At 39.5% G+C, this 12175-nt stretch overlaps 1 pseudogene; it reads right to left on the bottom strand.

The window, feature by feature from the left end:
* Positions 1 to 495: 495 nt before the first annotated feature.
* On the bottom strand, positions 496 to 8280 carry LOC137278761 (uncharacterized; annotated as a pseudogene).
* Between the last annotated feature and the right edge of the window lie 3895 nt (positions 8281 to 12175).

Below are 12175 nucleotides of genomic sequence, written 5' to 3' on the forward strand. Positions count from 1 at the left end.
CCCGCCAGAACGACTGTCCGAAGATTATGGCAAAACATAAGGATTACTGCATTTGCGTCATCAGTCTGAAATATATCCCATTTTCCATTTCATAGTGCAAAGCGTCGATATGCGCAGGTGAAAATATGACCTGTTCGGTGAAATACTAATGTAACAATTGAAGTTATTTATGTATCAATAACGTCACGATATGGCTGCAATACTGCCGATGTGACGTTAAATATTAACTCACTCATTCAATCACTATGTATCAATCATCTATTTCGACACCGATTTAAAGTCAGATTGGTTGCAGGTACGACAGTAAGTGTCAGTTAAGGTTTATTCCTAACGTCTAGACATAATCTGCCTTTCTACCCCTGTTTCACTGTCTAAACTACTGCACTAGATCTGTTCCTGGCGTTTAGACATTAAATGCTGTTACAGTACAAGATCTGTTCCCATCCTCTTTTCCAATCCTCTATGCTCCCAGCGTCTAGGCATTGTATATTGTATTCAGAAGTTGTCTGCTGTTACTTCTCTGCTGGCCAGCTCGTCACGGACCCGAGCCTGATATGTCGGGTCTGGGTAGCCAAATCTGAAACGTACAGGAGATACATTTTCAGCTCGTTTACAATAGTGGGATCAATAAGTATAAAACTATAACTATGAGAACCGCAGTCAGACTGAAACACAAGCATCTTTAAATGCTATTGACGCGTCATTAATTCTTTTCAAAGACCAAATCTTGCACTTTCTGTGTTTCATAATGAAACATCATTGATTCGGGGTCAGTCGAAATACATGACCATTGACAACGTGTCCAAATAACAAAACATCGGCATTCTCAAATCACAGAAGTCTAAGGATGTCCTTTCCTTCTGGGCAGGTTGGGAGGTACGCTCGTCGTGTGATCCCCTTGTAGGGCAAACCAGGGTCAGGGTGCTCTGTCTGGGTACCAAACATGTCATACAGTATCATACAATGTTCTTACTTGCCACTAACTATTGGTATTTGGGGTTTTCTTCCTATAATGTCGAATTCAACAGCTATTGGAAGACAGTCTGTCACTGACAAGATGAGCATCGATCTCCACAAATGGTTGACGTGCATAAACGAATCAGCGAGACCGCCTTGGTAATGCTGGAACATTACTGAAAGTAGAACTATTCACTCTGTCACCCATGAACACCCTTCCCGAAATCGAAATCTTCAGACAAGCATTGGTGACTAGAGATGAACATAAAACGGATCTCCAGGATAGCTATAGTAATTACACTCATTGTTTTTCTTGTTATGTCACAAACATGGATTGCACGCCGACAAAAATGACGTAAATTAAATCAAACGTCTATGAATGTCGCCAAACATCTCCTGATGCTACACGCATGAGAAAAACTGTACTGTAGTAGGCACAGGGGATAGAAGTTAAGTACTGTATTTTCGTTATTAGCATATTTACCGTTTGTGTATCACTTGGAATGTCATAGTTCATTTGGATGCTTCTCCAGTCTTTGTAGCCAGGCAGGTGAGTCTTGGAAGTCTTGGAAGATTTGGAGCCTCTCCTCTCCAGTACTTGCTCTTCTTGGCTTCTGACTTAGGCTATATCGGTCATTTTTTCGAGGTTTATAACCACCTCGTTGTTGGCGGGGCTTGGAATCCACGGCAAGTGACTGAGCTATGGCCCTGTCGATGTTTTCCTGTTCTTTTAAGCTTATCCTCCTGCTTTTGTTCACGTATGGGATGACCACGCACCTTATGATAGACATATTTGCAAGTCTTCTTTCTAAATGTGGGGTTTTGGCCACACTGGACAACTGTTACATAAACTGTTTCGTCAAAGTGGAAAAGACTTTAAGATCGCCATAAGAGGATAACCAAAATATTTCGAAAACCTGGTTGATGTGTCTTAAAGTCTTTGTGTGATTTTAACAACGACAAAAATGTGTCATAAATCTGGAATACGTAGGACCATAAAAAACATATATAAACATGTGGTATGAATCAGTATGAAAAATGACACCAGCTCTGAAATTGATGCAGTAGCTCACTTTCCCTTTAACTATGTGTATTTGTGTACACTGACTGCACATATCATAATCGGTTTCGGCTTTTAAGGTCCATGGAATTTAAAACGAAAGTAGAGTGAAGGAAACGCATCATAAGGTTAAAAGGCAGTTTCGATAGACGTCACAATATATCAGCTCAAAGCACAGTGACACAACTTGTGGTGAACATTATTCTCCCATTGTAATGACTGGATTTATTACACGACACCACATGACATTGCGCGGCATCACATGACGGTGAACGTGTTGCCACCTCGTACATTGCATACATTGATGATGGTTGGTTGGTTGTTTCGTTATACGTCAGCAAAATTGCTGCGATCTATAAAATGACTAAATTTGGACCAGACAATCCAGTGATCAACATCTATGCAGACAATATTCATCTAGGAACAGTATTTATTGTCAATATTACAAAGCGAAAATAGGAAGTATACGAATCGGCAGGTCACAGTGACATAACTGTATTGTGTGGTATGACACTTGAGAAACGTCAAAGCAACAGAAATGTCGGTCATGTGACAGATATGTACATACACAGAGATACACTGACGTGCATGGAGGCCATGAACGGGGATGTGGAACAAGATGTAATCGCATTTGTGATAATCATTTCACTATGCAGTTATAGAGGGCTGTATTATTGTGTTATTACTTTTCTGTACGAAATGACACAAGGTATTGCCATTGATAAACTGACAAACATCTCAAGTGTGGATAGATTACAGTTTGTACATATGATTTCTGACATAGTGTGCAACGATCAGGAAATTGTGTCGTTCAGACAAAGGGTGTTAAGCGGCACTTCGTGCTAAACACGCAGTGAACAGGTTCTGTTACAGTAAGTACATGTCAACTGCCATTCAACGTTGACTTTTTCAACACGATGACGTATGCTGAATATGTGCATGGCTATTTTCAAGCAGGTGAAACTTTGTTTTCGGGTGGATGTGTTCAGCTTCCTGCGGAGGCTAAGCTTGACTGAATCGTGTTTTATTGTAGTTTAAAGGTCAGACTGTACCAATGCGTACATGAAATAACTACTGACAACCTGGGTGTTATTTTCCAAAACATGTAACGTTACCACAGAAATCTATGGGAAAACATTTGGTTTTGTGTAACCTGTAAGAGGTTAGTATTAGGGAGATCATTTGTGAGCATCGTTGTTTCGTATTTCTAATGCGTACTTGATTACTTCAGTGGTTTGTAGTGTTGTGCACAGATTGAGCATACTTTCTGTTTGTAAATGTTGTACGTCAAATTATACGCCAATATGAAATAACAAAGATGTACTTGTACTTTTTGGATACTGACAAAAGACTTGAACGTGTACATTCTTATCCTTTTCTCAAACACCTGTTACATTTATCGGGTTTATACATATGTGAGCATTATATATTTTCATTTAGTGTTTTTGTTTCTTCCACAAGGGCGTCTGTTCAGATACTTTACATTGTGGTTGCACAATAAAATAATGAAAGTGTTCATATGTGCACAGTGCGGAGTTCTGGCAACTTTATGTGTCGAATATGGGACAAAAGTTGTGGATGACGCGTTGTAAATAGAATTTAGAGTTTCAAATGTGAAGTAAGCCTGAAATCATCTAATTGTTCGAAAAAAAATCACGGAAATCATTAATTTTCAACTTTGTTTCCTCTTAAATTGAACTCAATATGTTTTTGACGTACTCCCTCCCACCTGGCATTAACGGTCTGTTTGTGTTCCCAATATTACTTTTCTGATTATGGTTTATTAAAAATGAATGTCTTATGCCTTGTCTTATGTCCTGGCGTTACAGGACAGTCAGCTAACAAACCTCGTCAAATGGAGATAATAACTGCTGGCGTTACAAATTCAAACGAAATGGATAAATAGGTATGATGTCTATAACATATGGGCATATACTTTATGTTCGTGTTTTCTCCATTCCAGAATTTCATTGTTTAAATTCAATCGGAAGAGTCCGTCGTGATCACAAGTGTGTCAGCACAATCCTGAAAGTATTTGCTACTTTCAGAAAGGTAATCTGAAAGTATTTGTCACTTACAGAATAGTAACAGTCAAGATAACACAGAATCGTTAACAATGATGCTAAACTTAATTCTCTTCCTTGATGCCACCACGATAGTCAGTTCCGTACAAACGTATTCTATACTCTGTGGAGATGTCAGAAGGCAGTTATTCTGGGATGATGAATCGGCGTCTGTTCTCAAGATTACGGATTTCTACTCCTAGATTCAGTTAGTTCATTCCAAAGTTCGACAGTAACGATATGTATTACACAGAGAATGATGTCATTATATTGTTCCGAGGAAGAAATCTAAGAATAATCCTAAGAACCCTTCATTTATTCTTCTCCCAGTTTGCATGATATACCGATGTTACTATGTATAAGGCACTTCCTTCAATGTAATTAGGCTTGAAGTCCTGCAATATATGAATAAATCGTGAAAAGCACCTGCAGGGTCAGACCGACCGAATAACTATACTCTGAAGTGCTGAACACAAACTGTATTTCAATGTATTAAATGCCCAATACAATTTTGAAACGTTGAAATTGTAGATGCAGTACATTATATTGAAGCATGCAAGATAAAATACTTCAAATGATAACCTCGTTGCCATGGAAGTCATGATAAGGTCTATATTTCAGTGCTAGCAGGTGCTGATTCCTACAAAACTGTTAAGAAAACAGCCGCTCTCGAATGATGACTTTGACAACAAAACTTAAATAACACCCGAGAAACCTTGAGCTGTAATTGTTTTAGTAAATGTTGAGACACCCTTTTCTTGTCGCATTAAACAAACACAAGATGAAAGTTTGTAGTTCTGAATGAAAGCTGCAGGATCAGGTTTTCACAAACTACGCCATAATGCTTATCATTTTATTTGGCATTATCGATTCTGCATGCTACCGTTTAGTGCTGAGGCATCCACTTTGACATTCAGGTGAAAAGTTCATGAGTGGACAGAAACTGACGTTACATGTGAGGTACATGTTGTCATGGTGATGGGGCACTTCGAAGACGTCGAAGTAGAAACGTGTTACTTTGTTAACATGTCCAATGATGTGCGTGGAATTGTTGGCTTCACACCTGTATCAACAAAGGATATTACTTATATAGAACTCTCTATGGTGAAAAAAACCCCAAGCATATCATCATAAACTCTACACACAGTTATGTACTTTGGTATATCTCCCATTCTCTTAGCGTGTATTCGTTTCGTTATTACACATTGTTGATACGAGTTTACCTGTTGAGTATAACTGGCACTTGTGTGGAGTTTCCACTTTTGATGTAGCAGTTGTCCACCAGCAGTTTCACATCGGCATCAGCACTGGTATCTACCTGGACGTAGACACGTGACCCAAGACCGACCTCAAGTAGACTGCCCTTCATTTCGTTTGTGTAAGCAGCATCTGTAAAAAAACTTGATAGCAGCCTCATGACCTTGAATTTTGCTTGTTGCCTGAACGGTGACCATGGACTTTTCAACGGGAACGAACCCTTTGACATCGGTTTCGTGTTTTTGGAGGACACATTGCAAGTTGTAGCGCCACCTTGCACCGTCCACTAGATTTGTCAGAGCGTCTATCTCATATTCAATCAGATAGTTGTTGAAAGTCACTGTATTGTTTTTATCCTGAAACAGAAGAACTGGTCAATTTCGAAATGTATGAACTACGAGTATGTACTTCCAAATATATCATTTGTAAGAACTTTACAGGACCCTCCCAAAGCTTTGACCTTCAGCCAACTGGTTTGACATTTGCACTACCATCGATTCCTAGTTTGCAAATTAACAATAAGTGTAATATTTAACACCGTTCTGCTTTATTCAGTCATGGTAAATGTAATTAAGCAGCGATGGTCGCTTAATCTAACTGACAGGACATTACTCGCAGTTCCCGAATTGTGTTTAAAGCTGTTTGATCGTGGTTTAAAACATACAAGGCCTCCGTTAAGTTCCATGTGGGAGGACAAAAAAGGACAAGGACATCATGCTTCTATAACTGTGATGCTATCTGTATAAGAGACATTGAAACGAGGATATCATACCTCGACAATTGTGTTGCAGTCCATGTAGGAGACATTAAAGATAAGGACATCTCCCTCCAGGACTCCAGGACTCCAGGACAGAAGGCGTTCGACATGGAGATGTTCTTCTTAACAGAGGTCGGGAATACAGTGGCGATGTCTTGAGTATCTACTGCGACCATCCAGTTGTTTTGAGTACAAGTTAGGTTAACCGACTGTTCAAGAGATACTGAAACATGTACAGGTACTGCAGTTATTGCCTTTATGGTATAAGGTTTAAGAATCAAGGGGAGTTTTTATATATGATAAAGCACAAAACCGCCTAACCTGATAAAAATATAGTTAACATATCTATAGAAATATTACATACGTCTCATTTTACGTTTTGTTTCTTGGTTGATGTAAAACCCACTCACATGAATAGCTGGGAGTAAAGTAGTGGAATTAATGTAGTGGAACGTTGTTACCCTATGGTGAAACATTGGGGGACATCGTTTCATAGAGTGACACAGTTTTCATTTACTCTTGGAATCTGATTGGATTCCCATTCCATACATAACTGCTTTCGTCACTTATGTATTGACAATGAAATTTGATTTAGGACATATCTAACCTCATAATCTAAACAAAAAGCGACAGATAGTTAATTTTGATTTTTGATGGCCAAATGTGATGTTATATGATGTGAGCAAAAATCGCACAGCACCTGGTGGTTATTCCAATACATTGTGTGACAGTAGTAGATACAGGTTGCCTTGGGTAGTTTTCACATTGCTTAACTACTTTAGCTTTGGGCAAACTTTTGGGCGGACATCTTAGCCGTCGCTGATTTTCATTTCTCTGTTCAATGAGTTTTTCCAGCTAGTCTTCCATTTACTCTAAACTGATTCTATTTCTGGTCTGACGTTCTATTATTACACACTTGCATATTACAATTCATACAAACATAAAAGATGAGAATAAAATGTGTAATGTAACGTGTAAACTCACCACTGGCATCAGAACCCGGGACACTGAAATACCCATACATCTCATTCTTTGCTGTGCCAGTGACAAGTACGCCAAAAGGACACACTGAGGAATTACTTTTAATGACGAGGGAACCGGAGACAGGATAGAAGCTGGTTATGGCGAACGTCTGTGAATCTGTTGACCGATCTGACCAGTTTCCATTGACGTTTATATGTGGAGTACACTTTGAGCTTGTGATAATCGTGACCTGTCTTTTGTACGTCTTGGAACTGCTCTTGATGTCGGGTATGGCATAGACACTACCATAAGCGTCAGCTGGTCGAACGATCGCAGCAAACGCTTGGTAATCAGCTGTGCTGGCTATTTGTAAGACAAGTACTGGATGAGAGCTTCTGATGTATACAGCAAATGTTTGATTGAAGTAGTTATCGTAAACTTCCGCTTCATTCAGAATGATAGACTCAACACTTGTAAATGTGTCAATGGTGATTTTGGTACCATTATACACTGCTGTAATCCGAATGCTGTATTGATCAGTTCCAGGAACCACTGGCACAATGAACGACGTGCCCAATATTTCTATTGGGGGCACCTGACTCATAGCTCCATCACATTTGCTCCCAGGATAACACAACATAGATGCGCCTGAAAACACTGCAACTGAATGACTGCTTTCCACAACGGTCCCCCCCAAGATCACATACATTGTTAGAACTACTTGTGTCAGAAGCAATCTGGAGCAACTCTCCCTGTTGCAGGACAATATTGAGCTTGCTTCCCTGCGTGTAATAGTCACCCCTTAAAGAGTAAGAACAGGTGGAGTTGAGTTGAAGGGTGACATTTGTGGAGTTATGAACTGACATCACACCGAGGAAAGCGTTGTTTGGCACTGATGGTATAGTATACTTGGTAGAGAGAGACTTCAATGGAAGAACCGGAAATGCATCGACTACTCCACCCTCAACCCTTTCCTGCATGACAGTGAAACTGACTTCCGTTGTGCACATAAGCCCTACTGCACGTTTGTCCTCCACCGCAGTACCCATGTTAAATATTCTATTTGTCGGAAGGTGGAACTGTGTGACACTGTTGTTCCCAAACAGCTGGACATCATACACGGCACCGTCGACGTCTGTCACATTGCACTCGCCTTCTCTTGTGTGTCTGATGTATAGAAAAATATCCGTTGTCCCTTGCGCATGATTATCAGTAAATGGCATGAGGGCAAAGTTAAACTGGTACCCTTGGTACACTGTAGAACCTGATTGATGAAAAATAAATGTAAGTCTTCAGAACCCATTAAACTAATTCTGTTATCAATCTTTCTTGCCTCTAGACTGATAGTTTTGTGCATATTGATGCAAAGGTGGCTGTAGGTCCTTGTCATTTGCTCAATATGTTTCAGCGTAGCAAGATATTGCCTCACTGTCTCTAGTTTTTGGCATAGAATATGTAGTTGTACAGAATGGCAAGTGACTCTGAAGAGGCCATATGCTTAATGATCACTCTATATTTTCTATTGTCAATAATTGAAGGTGTTTCAAAATATCGTCTTTTAAAGCTTTTAGAATCTAAAGAGAAATCAACATTGGTCAGAAGCATGAAGTATTAAAAGCATTAGCTGGTACACTACACGGCGTGAAGAAATTTATTACGACCTTTAGATTCATACAACTATACTCAGATCAGATACCACTGACATTACAGGATATTATGGACTATATATTATGGTTTCAGTTTACAGTTCTCACCCGCAACTGAGTTTGCGACGTAGAGCATCCATAGCAGAAGTCCTGTAGAGAACATGGATATTGCTGGGAACCCTGTGCAGTGAATATACCACTATGTACCTGGCAGAGCCATATATAACAGCAGATGAGATAAGGGATCACATATATGTCATCGCGAATGTGTGGGTGACCGGATGACAGACTCAACACAGTCTCCCTCTAACACAGATCGCTAACAGTGCAACAGTAACAACTGTTACACGCACAAATTTATACGATAGAGACGTGATGAGAGATCCAGAAAAAATACATTATTGACTGGATAATTGGGCCCGTCGGACTGACTTTGAAATGAAGATCACCGGCTCTATTTGTTTGGGACTTTAGACGAAAGGTAAATCCACTTAACACACAAAGAAGAAGAAATATTTGCTGCTTGCATGTACAAAACAAAACAACGAACATTGTGGCGGGCTATTAACAACGACACAGCAATAGCTGAATGTACTGGACTTCGCAGCTATAGTGCGTTTGGTACAAAAGCCGAGCGATGAATTGGAAACTTAAAAGCTAATAATCTAACATACTCACTGACACGCTGACCATAATCAATACATCATGCCAACTCTGTGAGGTTTCTGAAGACATTTGGTCCACAAAATAGTAAACGTTGTTTAACAAACTATCTTAAAATATTGACTCAGTTCGCTATGTGGCACGAATGAGGCGTGCAGAGAACGCTACAGCCAGGTGTGCGAGTACGGATGGAGACAGCACACCACAAGTTAATGAATCAAAAACTTTGTTGGCACCTGTACACTTCCTTCTCGAACAACAGACTGTCCAATTCTCTGCAAAACCACTATACTGCTCAAATGTACCTTCCAAGCATTTCAATAAATTCTTTGGTTACACCAATTACAGCTTGGGTATGATGACACAACGGGAAGGAATACTGACAGTTGTTACTTGCTGATTCCCAAGGCGGGCGTCCCAAACAGGGACTTCCAAACCGGAAGTCAGTCCCTAATAGAGAACAATGAAATCAACAAATAACACAGAAATGCGTGCAATGAGCCACGTTATTTCCAACTGTAATGGGTTTCCAACTCCAAATGTTTTAATACAAAGGTACCAATACGATAGCACAAAATTGTTTTGCAGTACAGGTTTAGAGGTACTGTTCACTGCTGTATTGTCTTGAATTCAGCTTTATTGGTTCGTGAGACAATGATTTTCCCTTCATCAAAACTTTTGTTTGTGTTCCTAGCATTACTTTTATGGCTATGTGTTACCCCAAAAATGACTAAGGTTGTAGAAATAATCAATTCTCTTTTCCAATTTCTTTCCAGTTACTCCGTGTAGCTTTAAATTACAGATGGCACTGGACTTGAGTTATCAATTCTACATTAGCCATAATAATTCTCTCTTCTGGAACCATCATTAATGTGTATTGCTATCTATAAAAGTTGTGGTGTGATGAGGTATTCCCTGGTTCAAACCCTATATATCAGGCCATTCAGCTAACCTAACCTCCAAAGAGAGGTAATAACTGCGTGTTACATATTCTGGCGAAATCAAGTTGATTTGTCTGAATTTCAACCAGTCCCCAAAGATTTTGAAATTGTTTTATCGAAATCCGTTACAATGAGTTGGCAACAGATGTGGGATACAGGGAATACCGGACGTCATATGTACAAACTTAGACCATCCTTGAAAGCTGGTCATAAAATTCGTCGTCGTCGACTTAGACACTGTGGGCTCAATGCTTTCAGGAGTATTATAGACAAGGCGGTGTCCATTGCAATTTGGAGACATCGAAAACATCGAACATTTTCTAATCACATGCCCTGGGCACAGTAACATTCGACACAATCTCAGAAATGCTGTACTTGAGGTTGATGATGTATTTTCATTAGAAGCAGTTTTGGGCCCCAATATCATATATGGGTCTGTGCAACGGGCACTTTTAGATTTTGTCTCGTCTTCTGGAAAATATGATATTATCTAGACAGGCTCTGGAATGGCTTAGATGTAAATCTATGGTTTTAAAACATTTTAACACTCTGTGATATGAACCTACTGCTATTTTAATGAACAAATATCTCGTCTTTCAGAAATTGAAGTGGTTACTTAAGGTTTTTAATCCGTAAGACTAAGCAGAGGTTATTCGATATGTTCATTTATCTATCTAAAGTAATATTGACACTGTTGCCGTTTCTTTTATTTTAATTAAACGATTCCCATTGAAATTACTGGCCCATGTGGAACTAAAACTGTAAAACCAACCAACCAACCATATTCTGGCGAAATGGATAAGCTGCGTGGATGAAACGTGGTGTGCTGGCTATGACACTCATGCATGTTCTTTGACAGTCGTGCACCTTCTTTGACAGTCATGCATGTTCTTTGACAGTCACGCGCGTTTGCTGACAGTCATGCACCTTCTTTGACAGTAATGCATGTTCACGATTACTCGTGAAGATCAGCGTTGGACTATGGGCCTTCAAAAACCCATGCTTGTAAGAGGTGACTCACGGGATCTTGCCGTCATATAGCTGGTGTAAAAACTGAACTCACTCACTCACGTTCGTGATTCCAGGTTGTTTAGCTGCTTAATTTCGAGTCTTGGAGGAGATTCTGTCTTGGGTGGATGGAACATGGTATGCTTTCCTTAACATATTGTCACGTGTGTTCGTGTTTTCTCCATTCCAGATTTCCACTGTCTGAATTCATCACAAAGAGGCTTATTGATGGTGAACATAGGTGTGAGATCACAGTATTGAAACTGTTGCAAACATTCAGAAATGTAGCAGTCAACACAGCACAGAATCGTTAAGGCATGCTAAACGTCTCTGAAACCGCCACGATAATCAGTCCTGTACAAACGTATTCTGTAATCTGTTGAGATTTCAGAAGGCAATGTTCAAGGGATGATGAAGTGACTTTTCAAAAGATACCATTAATTCACCCCAGAGTTCCGAGATGGTAATGTAGATGTTACCCAAAACAGTTTAAGTCAATTCATCACGCATTAAGCTGTCAGTAGGATATATCACTTACTGTTATTTTAAGAGTATCAAAAATGCTACAACCAATAAAGTGATGTCATCCTATTGTTTGAACAAAAGAAAAATAAACCTAAGAAAACTCAGATTTTCGGTCTAAGAACAGGAACCTTACAGTCATTATTCTACCACTTTTAGTAATATACATCATATACGAAGTAGGCTTTACAATGTCTCTAGAGTGCATGAGATCGTGATCATATCTGCCTGTACATTGGGACAGTTTGTCATGCATCAGACTACTTATGCAAGATTAATTAGTTTCCATTGCAAATTATCATTACATATTACAATCAGAACAGGGTACATGACCTACA

This window comes from Haliotis asinina, chromosome 3 (assembly GCF_037392515.1).
Source record: "Haliotis asinina isolate JCU_RB_2024 chromosome 3, JCU_Hal_asi_v2, whole genome shotgun sequence".
Lineage (NCBI taxonomy): Eukaryota > Metazoa > Mollusca > Gastropoda > Lepetellida > Haliotidae > Haliotis > Haliotis asinina.